Raw genomic sequence first — 14,999 nt, forward strand, 5'->3', positions numbered from 1 at the left:
TGATGGATTCATCCTCAACCTTCCCAGTGTCTAAGATTATGAAATCAGCAGGGATGTAAAGGCCTTTAACCTTTATCAACACGTCCTCTACCAATCCATAAGCTTGTTTTCTGGATCTGTCTGCCATCTCTAATGAGATTCTTGTGGCTTGTACCTCAAAGATCCCCCTTTTCTCCATTACAGAGAGTGGCATAATGTTTATACCTGACCCCAGGTCACACAGGGCCTTCTCAAAGGTCATGGTACCTATGGTACAGGATATTAAGAATTTACCAGGATCTTGTTTCTTTTGAGGTAAAGTTTGCTAAACCCATGTATTTAGTTCACTAATGAGCAAGGGAGGTTTATCTTCCCAAGTCTCATTACCAAACAACCTGGCATTCAGCTTCATGATGGCTCCTAGATATTGAGCAATTTGATCTTCAGTGACATCTTCATCCTCTTCAGAGGAAGAATAGTTCTCAGAGCTCATGAATGGCAGAGGGAAGTTTAATGGAATTTCTATGGTCTCTATATGAGCCTCAGATTCCTTTAAATCCTCAATAGGGGACCTTTTAGTGTCCAGAGGACGCCCCCTGAGGTCTTCCTTATTGGGAATCACGTCCTCCTTCTCCCTTGTAGGTTCGGCCATGATGATCATATCAATGGCCTTGCACTCTCCTTTTGGATTTTCTTCTGTATTGCCTGGGAGAGTATTGGGAGGAGTTTCAGTGACCCTTTTACTCAGCTGGCCCACTTGTGCCTCTAAGTTTTTAATGGAGGACCTTGTTTCAGTCATGAAACTGAGAGTGGCCTTAGATAGATCAGAGACTAAGTTTGCCAAGCTAGAGGGATTCTGCTCAGAATTCTCTGTCTGTTGCTGAGATAATGATGGAAAAGGCTTACTGTTGCTGAACCTGTTTCTTCCACCATTATTATTGAAGCCTTGCTTCTGTGGGTCCTTCCATGAAAAATTTGGATGATTTCTCCATGAAGGGTTATAGGTGTTGCCAAAGGCTTCACCCATGTAATTTACCTCTGCCATTGCAGGGTTCTCAGGATCATAAGCTTCTTCTTCAGAAGAGGCTTCTTTAGTACTGTTGGATGCATTTTGCAATCCATTCAGACTCTGAGATATCATATTGACTTGTTGAGTCAATATTCTGTTCTGAGCCAGTATGGCATTTAGAGCATCAATTTCAAGAACTCCCATCTTCTGAGGCGTCCTATTACTCACAGGATTTCTCTCAGAGGTGTACATGAATTGGTTATTTGCAACCATGTCAATGAGTTCTTGAGCTTCTGCAGGCGTTTTCTTTAGGTGAATGGATCCACCTACAGAATGGTCCAGTGACATTTTAGAGAATTCAGATAGACCATCATAGAATATATCCATAATAGTCCATTCTGAAAGCATGTCAGAAGGACACTTTTTGGTCAACTGTTTGTATCTTTCCCAAGCTTCATAGAGAGATTCACCTTCTTTTTGCTTGAAGGTCTGAACATCTATTCTAAGCTTGCTCAACTTTTGAGGAGGAAAGTACTTAGCCAAGAAGGTCGTGACCAACTTATCCCAAGAGTCCAGGCTATCTTTAGGTTGTGAGTCCAACTATGTTCTAGCTCTGTCTCTTACAGCAAAAAGGAAAAGCATAAGCCTGTAGACTTCAGGATCAACTCCATTCGTCTTAACTGTATCACAGATCTGCAAGAACTCAGTTAAAAACTGGTAGGGATCTTCTGATGGAAGTCCATGAAACTTGCAGTTCGGTTGCATTAGAGCAACTAATTGAGGCTTCAGCTCAAAATTGTTTGCTCCAATGGCAGGGATTGAGATGCTTCTGCTATGAAAGTCAGGTTTAGGTGTAGTATAATCACCAAGCATCCTCCTTGCATTGTTATTATTTTCGGCTGCCATCTCCTCCTCTTTTTTAAAAATCTCTGCAAAGTTTTCTCTGAATTGTTGTGTTTTAGCTTCTCTTAACTTTCTCTTCAGAGTTCTTTCAGGTTCAGGATCTGCTTCAACAAGAATGTTCTTGTCCTTGCTCCTGCTCATATGAAAAAGAAGGGAACAAAAATTAATAATACGGATCCTCTTTGTCCAGATATAGAGGTTCCTTTGTGTGAGTAGAAGAGAAGAAGAATAAGAATGAAGAAAGAGAAAAATTCGAACACAGAGGAGAAGAGAGGGTTCGAATTTTAAGATGAAGAGAAGTGTTAGTAAATAAATAAAATAAATAGAAGGAGATGAGAGAGAGAGAAATTCGAAAATAATTTTGAAAAATGGGTTAGTAATTTTCGAAAATTAAAAGTGAAAAAGTGGTTAGATGATTTTGAAAAAGATTTTGAAATTCAATTTTGAAAAGATAGGAAGTTAGAAAATATATTTTGAAATTAGTTTGAGAAAGATATGATATGAAAAAGATATGATTTTGAAAAAGATAAGATAAAAAAAAAAGATATTTTTGAAAAGATATGATTGAAAATTAGTTTGAAAATAATTTTGAAATCAAATTTTGAAAAGATAAGATTTGAAAAGATATTTTTGAAAAGATATGATTTTTAAAAGATATGGTTTTGAAAAGATATGATTGAAATTAGTTTTGAAAAAGATTTGATTTTTAAAATCATAATTAATGGCTTGATTCACAAGAAACCAAAAAGATAGGATTCTAGAATTTAAAGTTTGAATCTTTCTTAACAAGAAAGTAACAAACTTGAAATTTTTGAATCAAATTATTAATTGATGATGTAATTTTCGAAAATATGATAAAAATAAGAAAAAGATTTTGAAAAATTTTGAAAAATATTTTTGAAAATTTTCGAAAAACAAAGATAAAATTAGAAAAGATTTGATTTTGAAAAAGAATTTTTTTGAAAAGATAAGATTTTTTTTTTTGAATTTTTTTGAATTTTTATGATGAGAGAGAAAAACACAAAAATGACTCAATGCATGAAAATTTTAGATCAAAATAATGAATGCATGCAAGAATGCTATGAATGTCAAGATGAACACCAATAACACTTTGAAGATCATGATGAACATCATGAACATATTTTTGAAAAATTTTTAATGCAAAGAAAACATGGAAGACACCAAACTTTGAAATCTTTCATGTTTAGACACTATGAATGCAAGAATGCACATGAAAAACACCATACAACACAAAAACAAGAAAATATGAAGATCAAACAAGAAAGTTCATCAAGAACAACTTGAAGATCATGATGAATGCAATGCATGAATGTAATTTTCGAAAATGCAAGATGAATATGCAATTGACACCAAACTTAAAACATGACACATGACTCAAACAAGAAACACAAAATATTTTTTATTTTTATGATTTTCTAATTTTTTTGTATTTTATTTTTTTTTTTTCGAAAAACATATAGGAAAAAGAAAATAAGAAATTCAAAATTTTTAATAAGAATTCCAGGAATCATGCAATGTTAGCACTAAAGCTTCGGTCCAGGAATTAGACATGGCTTAATAGCCAGCCAAGCTTTCAGTGAAAGCTCCAGTCCAAAACACTAGACATGGCCAATGCCAGCCAAGCTTTAATTGAAACATCCTATACAGTAGCTAATTTGCTGAGAAAGACAAAAAAGCTCTTCTAAGGATGAGTGAAACCTTGGTCCAAAAGAATTAGACATGGCTTTATAGCCAGCCAGGCTTCAACATGCTTCATGAAACACTAGAATTCATTTTTAAGAATTTTGAAGATTTTAGAAAACAGATGAGAAATTTTTGAAAGATTTTTGAAAATTTTTTGAGAATAAAACAAAAATAAAATTACCTAATCTGAGGAACAAGATGAACCGTCAGTTGTTCAAACTCAAATAATCCCCAGCAATGGCGCCAAAAACTTGGTAGGCGAAATTGTGATTTAGATGTGAAATTGTTGTTCGAAATTGATCCCTGGTAATGGCGCCAAAAACTGGTGCATAATACCTTGGTCCAAACATAACTTCACAACTTCGCGCAACTAACCAGCAAGTGCACTGGGTCGTCCAAGTAATACCTTACGTGAGTAAGAGTTGATCCCACGGAGATTATTGGCTTGAAGCAAGCTATGGTCATCTTGTAGATCTCAGTCAGGCTGATTCAAATTGGTATAATGGTTTTCGAAAATTAGAAAGATAAATAATTAAATAATAAAGGATAGAGATACTTATGTAAATTCATTGGTGGGAATTTTAAATAAGCGTCTGAAGGTGCTGTATGACTCTAGGACGTCTGTTTTTCTACTGCTTTCATCCAATCATTCTTACTCCTTTCCATGGCAAGCTGTATGTAGGGGATCACCGTTGTCAATGGCTACCGTCCATCCTCTCAGTGAAAATGTTCCAAATGCACTGTCATCGCACGGCTAATCATCTGTCGGTTCTCGATCATGTTGGAATAGAATTCCTTGATTCTTTTGCGTCTGTCACTACGCCCAACACTCGCGAGTTTGAAGCTCGTCACAGTCATTCAATCCCTGAATCCTACTCGGAATACCACAGACAAGGTTTAGACTTTCTGGATTCTCAAGAATGCTGCCAATGGATTCTAGCTTATACCACGAAGATTCTGATTAAGGAATCCAAGAGATACTCATTCAATCGAAGGTAGAACGGAGGTGGTTGTCAGGCACGCATTCATAGGTTGAGAATGATGATGAGTGTCACGGATCATCACATCCATCAAGTTGAAGTACAAATGGATATCTTGGAATATGAATAAGCATGAATTGAATAGAAGAACAATAGTACTTTGCATTAATACTTGAGGTACAGCAGAGCTCCACACCTTAATCTATGGTGTGTAGAAACTCCACCGTTGAAAATACATAAGTGATCAAGGTCCAGGCATGGCCGAATGGCCAGCCCCCATGAAGGTCTAAAATCGCATGGTCTAAGACTCCATGGTCCCAGAACTTCGAATACAATAGTAAAAAGTTCTATTTATACTCAACTAGCTACTAGGGTTACATAGATAAGTAATTAATGCAGAAATCCACTTCCGGGGCCCACTTGGTGTGTGATTGGGCTGAGCTTGAGCTTTACACGTGCAGAGGCTTCTCTTGGAGTTAAACTCCAAGTTGTAACGTGTTTCTGGCGTTTAACTCTGGTTTGTGACGTGTTTTTGGCGTTTTACTCCAGAATGCAGCATGGAGCTGGCGCTGAACGCCAGTTTGCGTCATCTAAACTCGAATAAAGTATGGACTATTATATATTTCTAGAAAGCCCTATATGTCTACTTTCCAACGCAATTAAGAGCGTGCCATTTGAAGTTCTGTAGCTCCAGAAAATCCATTCCGAGTGCAGGGAGGTCAGAATCCAACAGCATCAGCAGTCCTTTTTCAGCTTGAATCAGATTTTTGCTCAGATCCCTCAATTTCAGTCAGAATTTACCTGAAATCACAGAAAAACACACAAACTTATAGTAAAGTCCAGAAATGTGAATTTTACATAAAAACTAATGAAAACATCCCTAAAAGTAGCTAGATCTTACTAAAAACTACCTAAAAACAATGCCAAAAGCGTATAAATTATCCGCTCATCAAATTGATTGGTATTATGAAAGATGCAAAAATCTTGTGATTATGCCAAGACTTTGATGAGTTTGTTTAGTTGATGATAGGTGAAAGGAAGCATGAAGGAAGGTTGAAAAAGGAGCCTAGAGAAAATGAAGAAGAAGCAATGCTTGGAGAAGGGGCAGAGTAAACCTCTGCATAATATAATGATGCTCACGTTGGAGGGAGCATTGGACATCCAACGTTACCCCCAACGTGATAAAGAAATGAGCTTTCTGGAGATTCTGGAAAATTGCAGCGGCGCGCACGCGCACATGCCGCGAACCCACGGATAAGGATTTTTGGCAAAGTGCGCGGATGCGCACATGGGCGAACGCGTCGGTAGGCGACGTTGGACCCCAAACGCTACCTCCAACGTGAAGGCCAATGTGCACGACTTTGAATCTAGAATTTTGAGTTCGAAAAGGCACAAGGGCGCGCTCGCGCCTATGGCGCGTACGCACAAATTCGATTTTTGGGCATCCGCGCAGACGCGCACATGCCGCGCACGCGTGGATAAGCTTTTTGACCCAAGTGCGCGGACGCGCACTGCACGCGTACGCGTGGATAGCGAGACGTTGGCCCTCCAACGTTGAGCCAAACGTGAATGACAGAACCAGAACCCAATTTTTTCAAAGGGCGTTTGACTCAATGTTTGGATGAAAATGTTGACTCCAATTTCAAAGACCAAAAATGCATAATTGGCACACTCTTCTCCTCAATTTCATTGGGTACCAATCCAATCAATCCTTGCTTCAATTAAGGCCAAGGCCCATGTCCAAGTACACTGAAGATCCAAGAAGAAGCCTATAAATAGAAGAATGTTTGAAGATTCAAGGAGGGTGGCTCTAATAGAGAGCATTAGGGAGGCTGGCTCTGCTAGAGCATTAGGAGTAGGGTAGAATAGAAAGTCCTCTTTGATACACTTTTAATTTTTTGCAATTGTCATTTTCTAATATTGAATTCAGTTTATGCAATCTCAGTTTCTACAATTCTCTGCTACACTTTTCTTTCCTGTAAGTTTACTTTCTGCAACCTTGTGTTTGAAATTATTGAGATCCAAATTTACTTTTCCTGCAAGTTTAATTTTCTGCACTTGATCTGAGTTCTAATTTACTGCTTACATTTAATTTTCAGCACCCAGCCCCCCTTTACATTTCATGCAATTTACCTTTCTCGTCATTTAAGATTTTGCCAATTTACATTCCTTGCTCTTTAAGTTTTCTGCCCATTTACATTCTGCAACTTTAAATTCCTTGTCATTTACATTCGGCTGCTTGAATTTCACTCAAATCACCAATGTTAGCTTGACTAAACTAATCACCCACTAAAGTTGCTTGATCCATCAATCCCTGTGGGATCGACCTCACTCTAAGTGAGTTATTACTACTTGATGCGACCCGGTATATTTGCCGGTTAGATCTATGTGTTTAGAAATTCGTTTTTCCACAAAAAAACACCATTAAGCACAGGACCGTCCAACTTAAGGACGTAAAAGAAAAGTGCTGGGTGGGAGACACCCCACCGCGGTATGATCGTTCTTGTATATACTTTCTTGTTTCTAGCTTAGATACTTGTGAATTCCATGATTTTTGATGATTGTTGAGCTTGTTTTGATATATGTTGATATGATAGGTATAATTGAATTTGTTTGAATGTTGTGATACTCATTAGGATTTTGTCAACCTTGGCAATCTTTGTTGTATTGGTTGTGTTGAGAAAATACTTCATCTTGAGTGTTGTATGATTTTGTGAGTGTTTTCTCAACCTATCTAGTTGATTGTATGCCAAGAGTATGTTGAATTACATTTTCTTTTTCCTGTGTTGTTAAAAAAAATAAAAAACAAAAAAAGAAGGGGGAAATTGGGCATCCGCGCGCCGTGCGCGCTCGCGCCGGTGGTGCATTTATACTCTGGTATAAAAAACCAAAGAGTTGTGCCTCTTTTGTGCCCACTTCGTGTCAGGCGGCCCACGCGCAAGCGTACATGGCGCCTGCGCGCAACCCTGCTGTCTCGCTATCGACGTGCAAGCGCACCGTGCGCGCGCGTCATGTGTGTATTCTGAGCTCTCTGGTACAAAAATCAGAGAGTTGTGCCAAAGTCGTGCCTGCTCTGTGCCCGCGACCTGACGCGCAAGTGCACCTGGCGCGTCCACGTCGGTCGCCACCCTCTTCATACGCGTGAACACGCACTGTACGCGTCTACGTCGCTTATGCCGCACGACAACTCTGGCACAACAACCAGAGAGTTAGGCCTACTCTGGGCCTACCCCGTGCCAATCTTCGCGCGTATGCGCAAGGGACGCGCATGTGTCCCTTGCCCAACCCTTATCGGTGTTATAGCGCTATATGTGCGCGCGCGCCGGCCGCGCAGCCCAGCTTTAAACTGTGCGCCCCTGCTTCGTCCCTCCTCTCATCTCTTTTCTAATTCTCTCTTCTTCCACTACTTACTCTTTTCTCTTCTTCCATACTTCACTTACATTGTCTCCGGTCACCTACCGGCAACCACCACCACCTCTGGTGGCCCTACATTTCTCTTCCCCTCTTTTCCTTTTGCAAGAACCCCATCTTTCCTCTCTCTCCCTCTCAAGGTTTTGCTTCTTCTACTCTCATCTCTTACTTTCTTTTCACATTTTCTTCTTTTAGTTGCATGCTTCTTTTAGTACCTTCTTATTTCTCTCTTACTTTTATTTGCTTGTTGCTTGTTCATTTGATTTTTCCTTTCTTATTTCTCCATGGATGATGAACTTGAACTTTAATTTGCTTGAGTAGATCTTGTTGTTGTCATTTGATGACTTTGTAAGTAAGTGATCTTGTGTTGATGATTGATGTTTCATTTTGAGGCTTTAATTGAGTGAGTTTCTTATATTTGCTCATTACTTGTTAGTTGCACGCCAAGTGTTCGAGGAAATGCACACATGCCATTTTGGTTTGTTTTGGTCTTGTACCCGCAGTTTAGTGCTTCTTCCTCATTCACTTGCCATCTTTCAAGCATATTGAGCCATTCTACTTTATGCTCACCAATTGAATGCTCACTTTACATGACTTGTTCTTTCTTTTGGATACTTGAGTGCACTCTTCTCATGCCACATTGCATGCATTATTCACTCTTGCATCCCATGCTAAGTGTTGTGACCTATGCTTCTTTAGTTGTTCTTGATCACATGTGCAGCTGTCGCGTCTTCAAGATCCACAATTTACTCTGGGCACTACTTCTCACTTGCATGATGTTTTCCATGAGATGATTATTTGGGTTTAATATTTTCCATTCTCTTTCCTTTTTCAGGATGGCCACCAAAAAAGGCAAGGAGAAGGAACCAAGGAAACTGGCCACAAAAAGGGAGCCCCAAAAGTCATCCTCCAAGGAGCATCCTACACTAGGAGCCAAACCTCTTTCTAAGAAAGCGAAGGCATCCGCTCCTATTGATGAAAAAGAGAAGAGCAATCTGGCAAGGGACTCTTCAAGGTTCCCCAACTGCTTCTGTGAACTTGTGTTCCCCGCCATGGTTGATCGGAACTATCATGCTGAGCATATACTCACCCCTCCGGACAAGATTGCCCATTGTATCATACCCCGCATCGAGTGGCGAGGATGGGAGTTTCTTCTGAGAAAACCACAAGAGGTCAATCTCTCGTAGGTGGTAGAGTTTTATACCAACTACTACCTCCCCTCTCTTCAGTCAATATACGTGCGCCGAAAGTAAGTCCCGGTTTCAGAAGAGGCTATTCAGCAAGTGCTTAATGTCCTACCGGTACCAAGGGAAATGGATGGATACCAAGAGGTCTTACGTCAGCGGAGTGCGTTTGGGTTTGATTGGGACTCGATTCTTGGAGTCATCGCTGAGCCAGAGACATTTTGGACCCAAGGATGACTCCGGATGCGACCCACGTGCATCGATGCACGTTACCTTACTGTGGAAGCTAGAGCTTGGGCCCAGATCCTCTCCCACTATGTGCTACCTAGCACCCATAAGTCGTCCTTCATGGCAAATCTTGCCTTGCTTGTTTGGTGTGTTCTCACAGAGAGACCGGTGAACATTCTACTTCTTGTCCAGCAAGCAATGAGTCAAGTCCATGCTCGGGGTAATTTGCCATTTCCAGCATTGGTATCTACTTTAGTCGCTGCAGCGGGTGTTCTTTGGGAAACCATGGACACGAAGGCTATAATTCCGGCCAAGGGCGATGTAGTCCCGAGTGGGAGATACTTACAGCTTCCCTTGACAACCCCAAGCCTTGACATTACCCCGCAACCTATTTTTCCTTCCACATCATCATCACTACCACCACAAAGATCCACCCATCAACGAATTGAAGATCTCCACCGGAAGATTGATAGATATGAGCGGCGCAAGCAACGCCGCTATACTTACATCAAGAAGCTTCCGCGTTGTGTTACCCCCAAACTGAAGGAACCCGAAATATTCACATCCACTTCAAACCCAACTGACGGGAGCTCCGATGAAGAGAATAGTGCTAGTTCCGGTCCCGACCGTCCTTTGCACATTGCTAGTAGCACGGAGGACCGTGCTATATTCTAAGTGTGGGGAGGTCGTTCGACCGATCTCCATGGGTAACCATCTCTTCCTCACCCATGGATGTTCTTGATTAGTCAGTAGATTGCATGTTAGTTAACTTTTGCTTGTGAATACTCGTTGCATGATAGTTAGTTTACACTTGGTCAAAGTAATAACTTCCTTTTCTGAGAAAATGTGTTTTTATGGCACCCTACCAATTAATTGAAAAAAAAATTGTTTTGTGACAAACTTGCTAGAAGAATGTACTTTGGAACATGATTGTTGAGTTAAGAACACAAGCTTGTGGGACTTGAGCCTAATAGCATGGTCACATCTTATGACTACTTATTTTCTTTCTTGTGTGCGAACGTTCTCTTTCCATGAGTGTAATCCTTGCTTTGTCTGACTCTATATGTCTTTTATTTGGTGTATGAATGCATTTACATGATTGAGGCCATCATTTCAATAGTCACTTCCCCAAAATAGCCTTAACCCTTATCTACCGTTGCTAACCAACTTTGAGCCCATAATAATCCCTTTTGTTCTTAATTTTAGCACATCAACACCCCTAAGCGGAAAACAATGAATGTCCCTGGATTTAGATCCTTGATTAGCTTAGGTGAGTGAGGGTGTGTGTTATTCAATTGGGAGGGAATACCTGGGAACTTGGGTAGATGTAAAGGTAGGTTTTTGTAATTGTAATGAAAAAAATGTTGGGAGGTAAGAACATACTTATGTATTGAATGATTTCGCATGCATTGGCACTCTTGTACATAAAATCCCCAAAAAGAAGGGGACAAGCAAAGAGAAACAAAAAGAAAGAAAAGGAAGAATGTAAAAAAAAAAGAATAAAAAGAAAACAGAAAAACAAAAGAGACAAAAACATAGAAAAAGAAACAATGAAAAGGGGACAAATTACCCCAAGGCAAAGTCAATGATCACCAATGCATGCAGATGAAGAACTAAAGAGAAATACATGAGCATGAGGAAAAATGGATAATTGGGTAGCTAGGTTATGTATTAGAATTGCATAGGTTATTTTATGTGTTAGGTGAGGATCTAAGCTAATCAAAGATAAAAATCTTAAGCTCACTTGGCCATACATGCATCCTTACCCTCACCCTAGCCCCATTACAACCGAAAATAAGACCTCATGATAAATGTATGCATGCATTAAAATAATTGTTGATTGTTAGATGAAGGACAAATCTTGGAGAGCATGATTAGAAGGGAATTGAGTGGCGAACCCTATACACTTGAGCGAATAGAGCGGATACACTTCCGGTGAGGGTTCGATACTCAACTTCTTGTTCCCGGCTTTCACAAGCGTACATCTTGCAAGTTATGTTCACCGCATTGTGATACTTTGAATTGGTAGGATTCTTGGACTATCATGTCACCTTAACCCTATGTATTCCTATATATTCTTGGAGGATAGATTCACTATTGACCAAGTAGATAGATGCATTTGCATTAGTTGCATTCCACAACTCTCTTTTCCCTATATCCTTTGGTCTTCTTATCTTTAGCATGAGGACATGCATGGTTTAAGTGTGGGGAGGTTTGATAAACCCTAATTTTGTGGTTTATCTTGTGCTGATTTGAGGGGATTTTGTCAATATTTTTCGCACTTATCCACTTGAATTGCTTGGTTTTGTATCTCCATCCGTGTTTGACCTTGTGATGGTAAACATGCTTATTTGAGCCGGATTTGCTATATTTTGATCTCTTCTATTACCACTCGATGTCGTGACATGTTTGTTCAGTGATTTTAGAGTTTTCAGGGCAGGATTGGTCTAGAAGAGGAGAAGGAAGCATGCACAAGTGAAGAAACATGGAGCTTTGGAGCCTTGGAGTTCAGTCATCGACGCGCATGCGCACCTGGCGCGTACGCGTGGATGCGTACTATTGTGGCCACTCGCGTATAGCTGACGCTCCTGTGCACATTGGAAGAATCGTCATCGGCGCACACGCGTACCGTGCGCGTACGTGTGGATTCAGGAGCTCATCGGCGCGCGCGCGCGCCTGGCGCGCACGCGTCGCGACCAGCACGTGACCTCATTAATGAAATCGTGGCTGGCGATTTCTGAGGCCTGGAGGGGCCCAATTGAAGGCTAGCTCTGCATGGAAATGACCCAGGGATTGTAGGAGCAAGGGGGGATCACACATTAGACACTTAGACACATTTTGAGTTTTTGGGTAGTTTTTGTTCATCTAGAGAGGGAACCCTTCTTCCTCCCTAGATCTAGCTTGATTTTGATCTCCCATTGTGAAATGACTGGATCGGATCTTGTTGTTTGATACTCTTATTTACTCAATTTGAATCCTCTAGTGTTATTTTGTTTAGATCTTATCTTGATTGTGTTGTCTTGTTGCTTTTCAATTTTCTACCCCAATTCATGAACATTGTGGGTGTTGATTTCTATGAACATGTTGATGCTTCTTGTGATTGCTAGTGTTAATTGTGTAGTTTCTATAGATGATTGTTAGTGGGTCCTCATAATTCTCAATTTAATTGTAATTTGAACATGTCTCTAGTTAGTGCATTCTATGTGTTTGATGAAATGTTTGCTTTAATTATGGAGTAGTTTCTTTTACTCTTGGTCTAAGTTATGAGAATTGGGTGATCTTGAGTCATTGGGTCTCATTGGATTGTTGATTGGAGAATCCTTAGTGACCAAATTGACACCCATTAACACCAACCCACTACTAATTAGTAGATTGGTTGGGACTTATGGGTTAAAATTGGTCAAACCACTTGACGTACCTCAACCCTAGGAGTAAATGTTACGTACTTAAGGTTCTTTGAGGTAGACTTAGTGAGTTTGGTTCATCACAATTGGCTAATTATAGTTGAAGACAAGGATAGAGACCCCAATTCCCATGCTTAGTCAAGAGTACCTTAGATTCATATTTGAAAAACCAAAATTCTTAGTTACTAGTTCTTGATTTAGTTAATTGCTTAAATTTAGAGTTTCTTGCATTTTAAGATTTTTTGCATGACAAGCTTGGTAGTTAATTTTCATCACCATGATTCTCAACCCCGTATTTCTGATCAATGCTAAAGCACATGCTTGCCCATTCTTCGTGAGACGACCCGGAGTCTAAATACTCCGGTTACATTCTTATTTGGGGTTAGCACTTGTGACAACCACCCTTTCTTAATTTGGGATTGAGGATTGATTATCGGTTGGGCTATACTAACAACGGAAGTATTTTGTGGAATTCCGAACCGGTATACCTTCCATCAACTCTACCAAACCCTGCTCATGGAACATAGCAAAGTTAAGTTTGACTCATTTAATAAATGAGCTCAAACTTTTAGCTCAAGCTCAGTAGCTCACCAGCTTAAGAGCTTAACTTATAAAGTAACTAACAAATTGAGCTAAAAATAGCTCACATGCTATTAGGAACAAGGTAAACTACCGAAACTGCACCAAAAAACTCATATCGCTATGAAAAATAACCAAATAAGATTTTTATGAATGACAAAGAAGTCTCAAGATTTAAAAACGTGACAAAATTAACAAAAATATCATATTTTTTTACATAAATGATAAAGGAATTTTGTATTTAGCAAACAACTTGTGCATTTTATTTTAAATTCAATCATTCACAAAAAACATTGAAAAAATTCCTTGACAAATCACCAAATTTTATAAATAGCTTAGATTTTAAGTTTTACGGGAGCTTTCCTTTTCTTTTTAGAATTTCTTATTTTGACTTTGGCAGAGAGTTAGTTTTGAGTTTTAGTTTTCATTGCTATAGAGTTTTAGAGTTTCCGGGAAGAAGAATTGAATTCTCTTCCTCTAGGTTTTCTTGTTTTCATTTTCTACATACTTGTTTGAGTCTTGGGTTGGAGAATTGAGGAAGTTCTGTCTCAATCTCACCTTGAGATTTCTTCTTTTGCTTTATTACACATTTGAGAGCTTGGAATTTAAATTTGCTTCTTCTACTGCTTTAATCTTTAATTCCTCTTTAATTGTTTTCTAAGATTTGGATCTAGGAAGGTATTGAGATCTAGAATTGGTTACCTAGTCTCTTGAGTCCTGAGATCTGGAGTTTTCATTTTAAATTTCCCTGTTGAATTGCTTTTCCAAGTTCTTTTACATTTCCCGTTGAGATCCGGTTCATTTGAATTCATCATTTACTCTTTTGTTTGTTGAGATTTATTTTCCTTTGTTTAATTTCTGCAAACCCAATTCCCAATCCCTTTTATAATTCAAGCAATTTGCATTTCTTGCATTTTAAGTTTCAGTCATTTATAATTCTTGCAATCTAAGTTTCTACAATTTATATTTCTTGCACTTTAAGATTCAGCTCTCTTTTCCTTTTGTTCTTTTTAATTTCCTGCGATTCACCCATTCCCCTTTACATTTCATGCAATTTAATTTCTGTTGGATACAAATCACTCAAATCAACTTCTATTTGCTTGACTAAATCAACCACTAAGCTGAAATTGCTCAATCCTTCAATCCCTGTGGGATCGACCTCACTCCCGTGAGTTTTATTACTTGATGCGACCCGGTGCACTTGCCGGTGAGTTTTGTGTCGGACCGTTTTCCGCACATCATTCATCACCAAGAAATCCTGTTCTCCCTACCAACAAAGAAGTAAACTAACAGGTATCAACTACAATCTATGCCAAAATGTATAAGAACTATAATATCTATAGTAAAATCGTTCAAAATTGAAGGAACTCAAACATTTTAAGGGGCACAGAACAATAGTATGTTTCGTAACATACATTTCCATTTTTTTAAATTCAATTTAGCAAACTTTAATTCAGATATGAAATGAGTTAAATCGAAAGAGAAAACTAAACACTACCAGTATTGCTAGAGTATTCAAAACCACCAAACTAAGGAACCGAAAAAGGACATTCCGAAGGAAAAGCAATCGAAAGCCTCTAGAACAGAGAAGCGTGCAAATCTCTTCCTACACCACCAC

Source organism: Arachis ipaensis, chromosome B2 (assembly GCF_059453495.1).
Source record: "Arachis ipaensis isolate K30076 ecotype BB chromosome B2, ASM5945349v1, whole genome shotgun sequence".
NCBI lineage: Eukaryota > Viridiplantae > Streptophyta > Magnoliopsida > Fabales > Fabaceae > Arachis > Arachis ipaensis.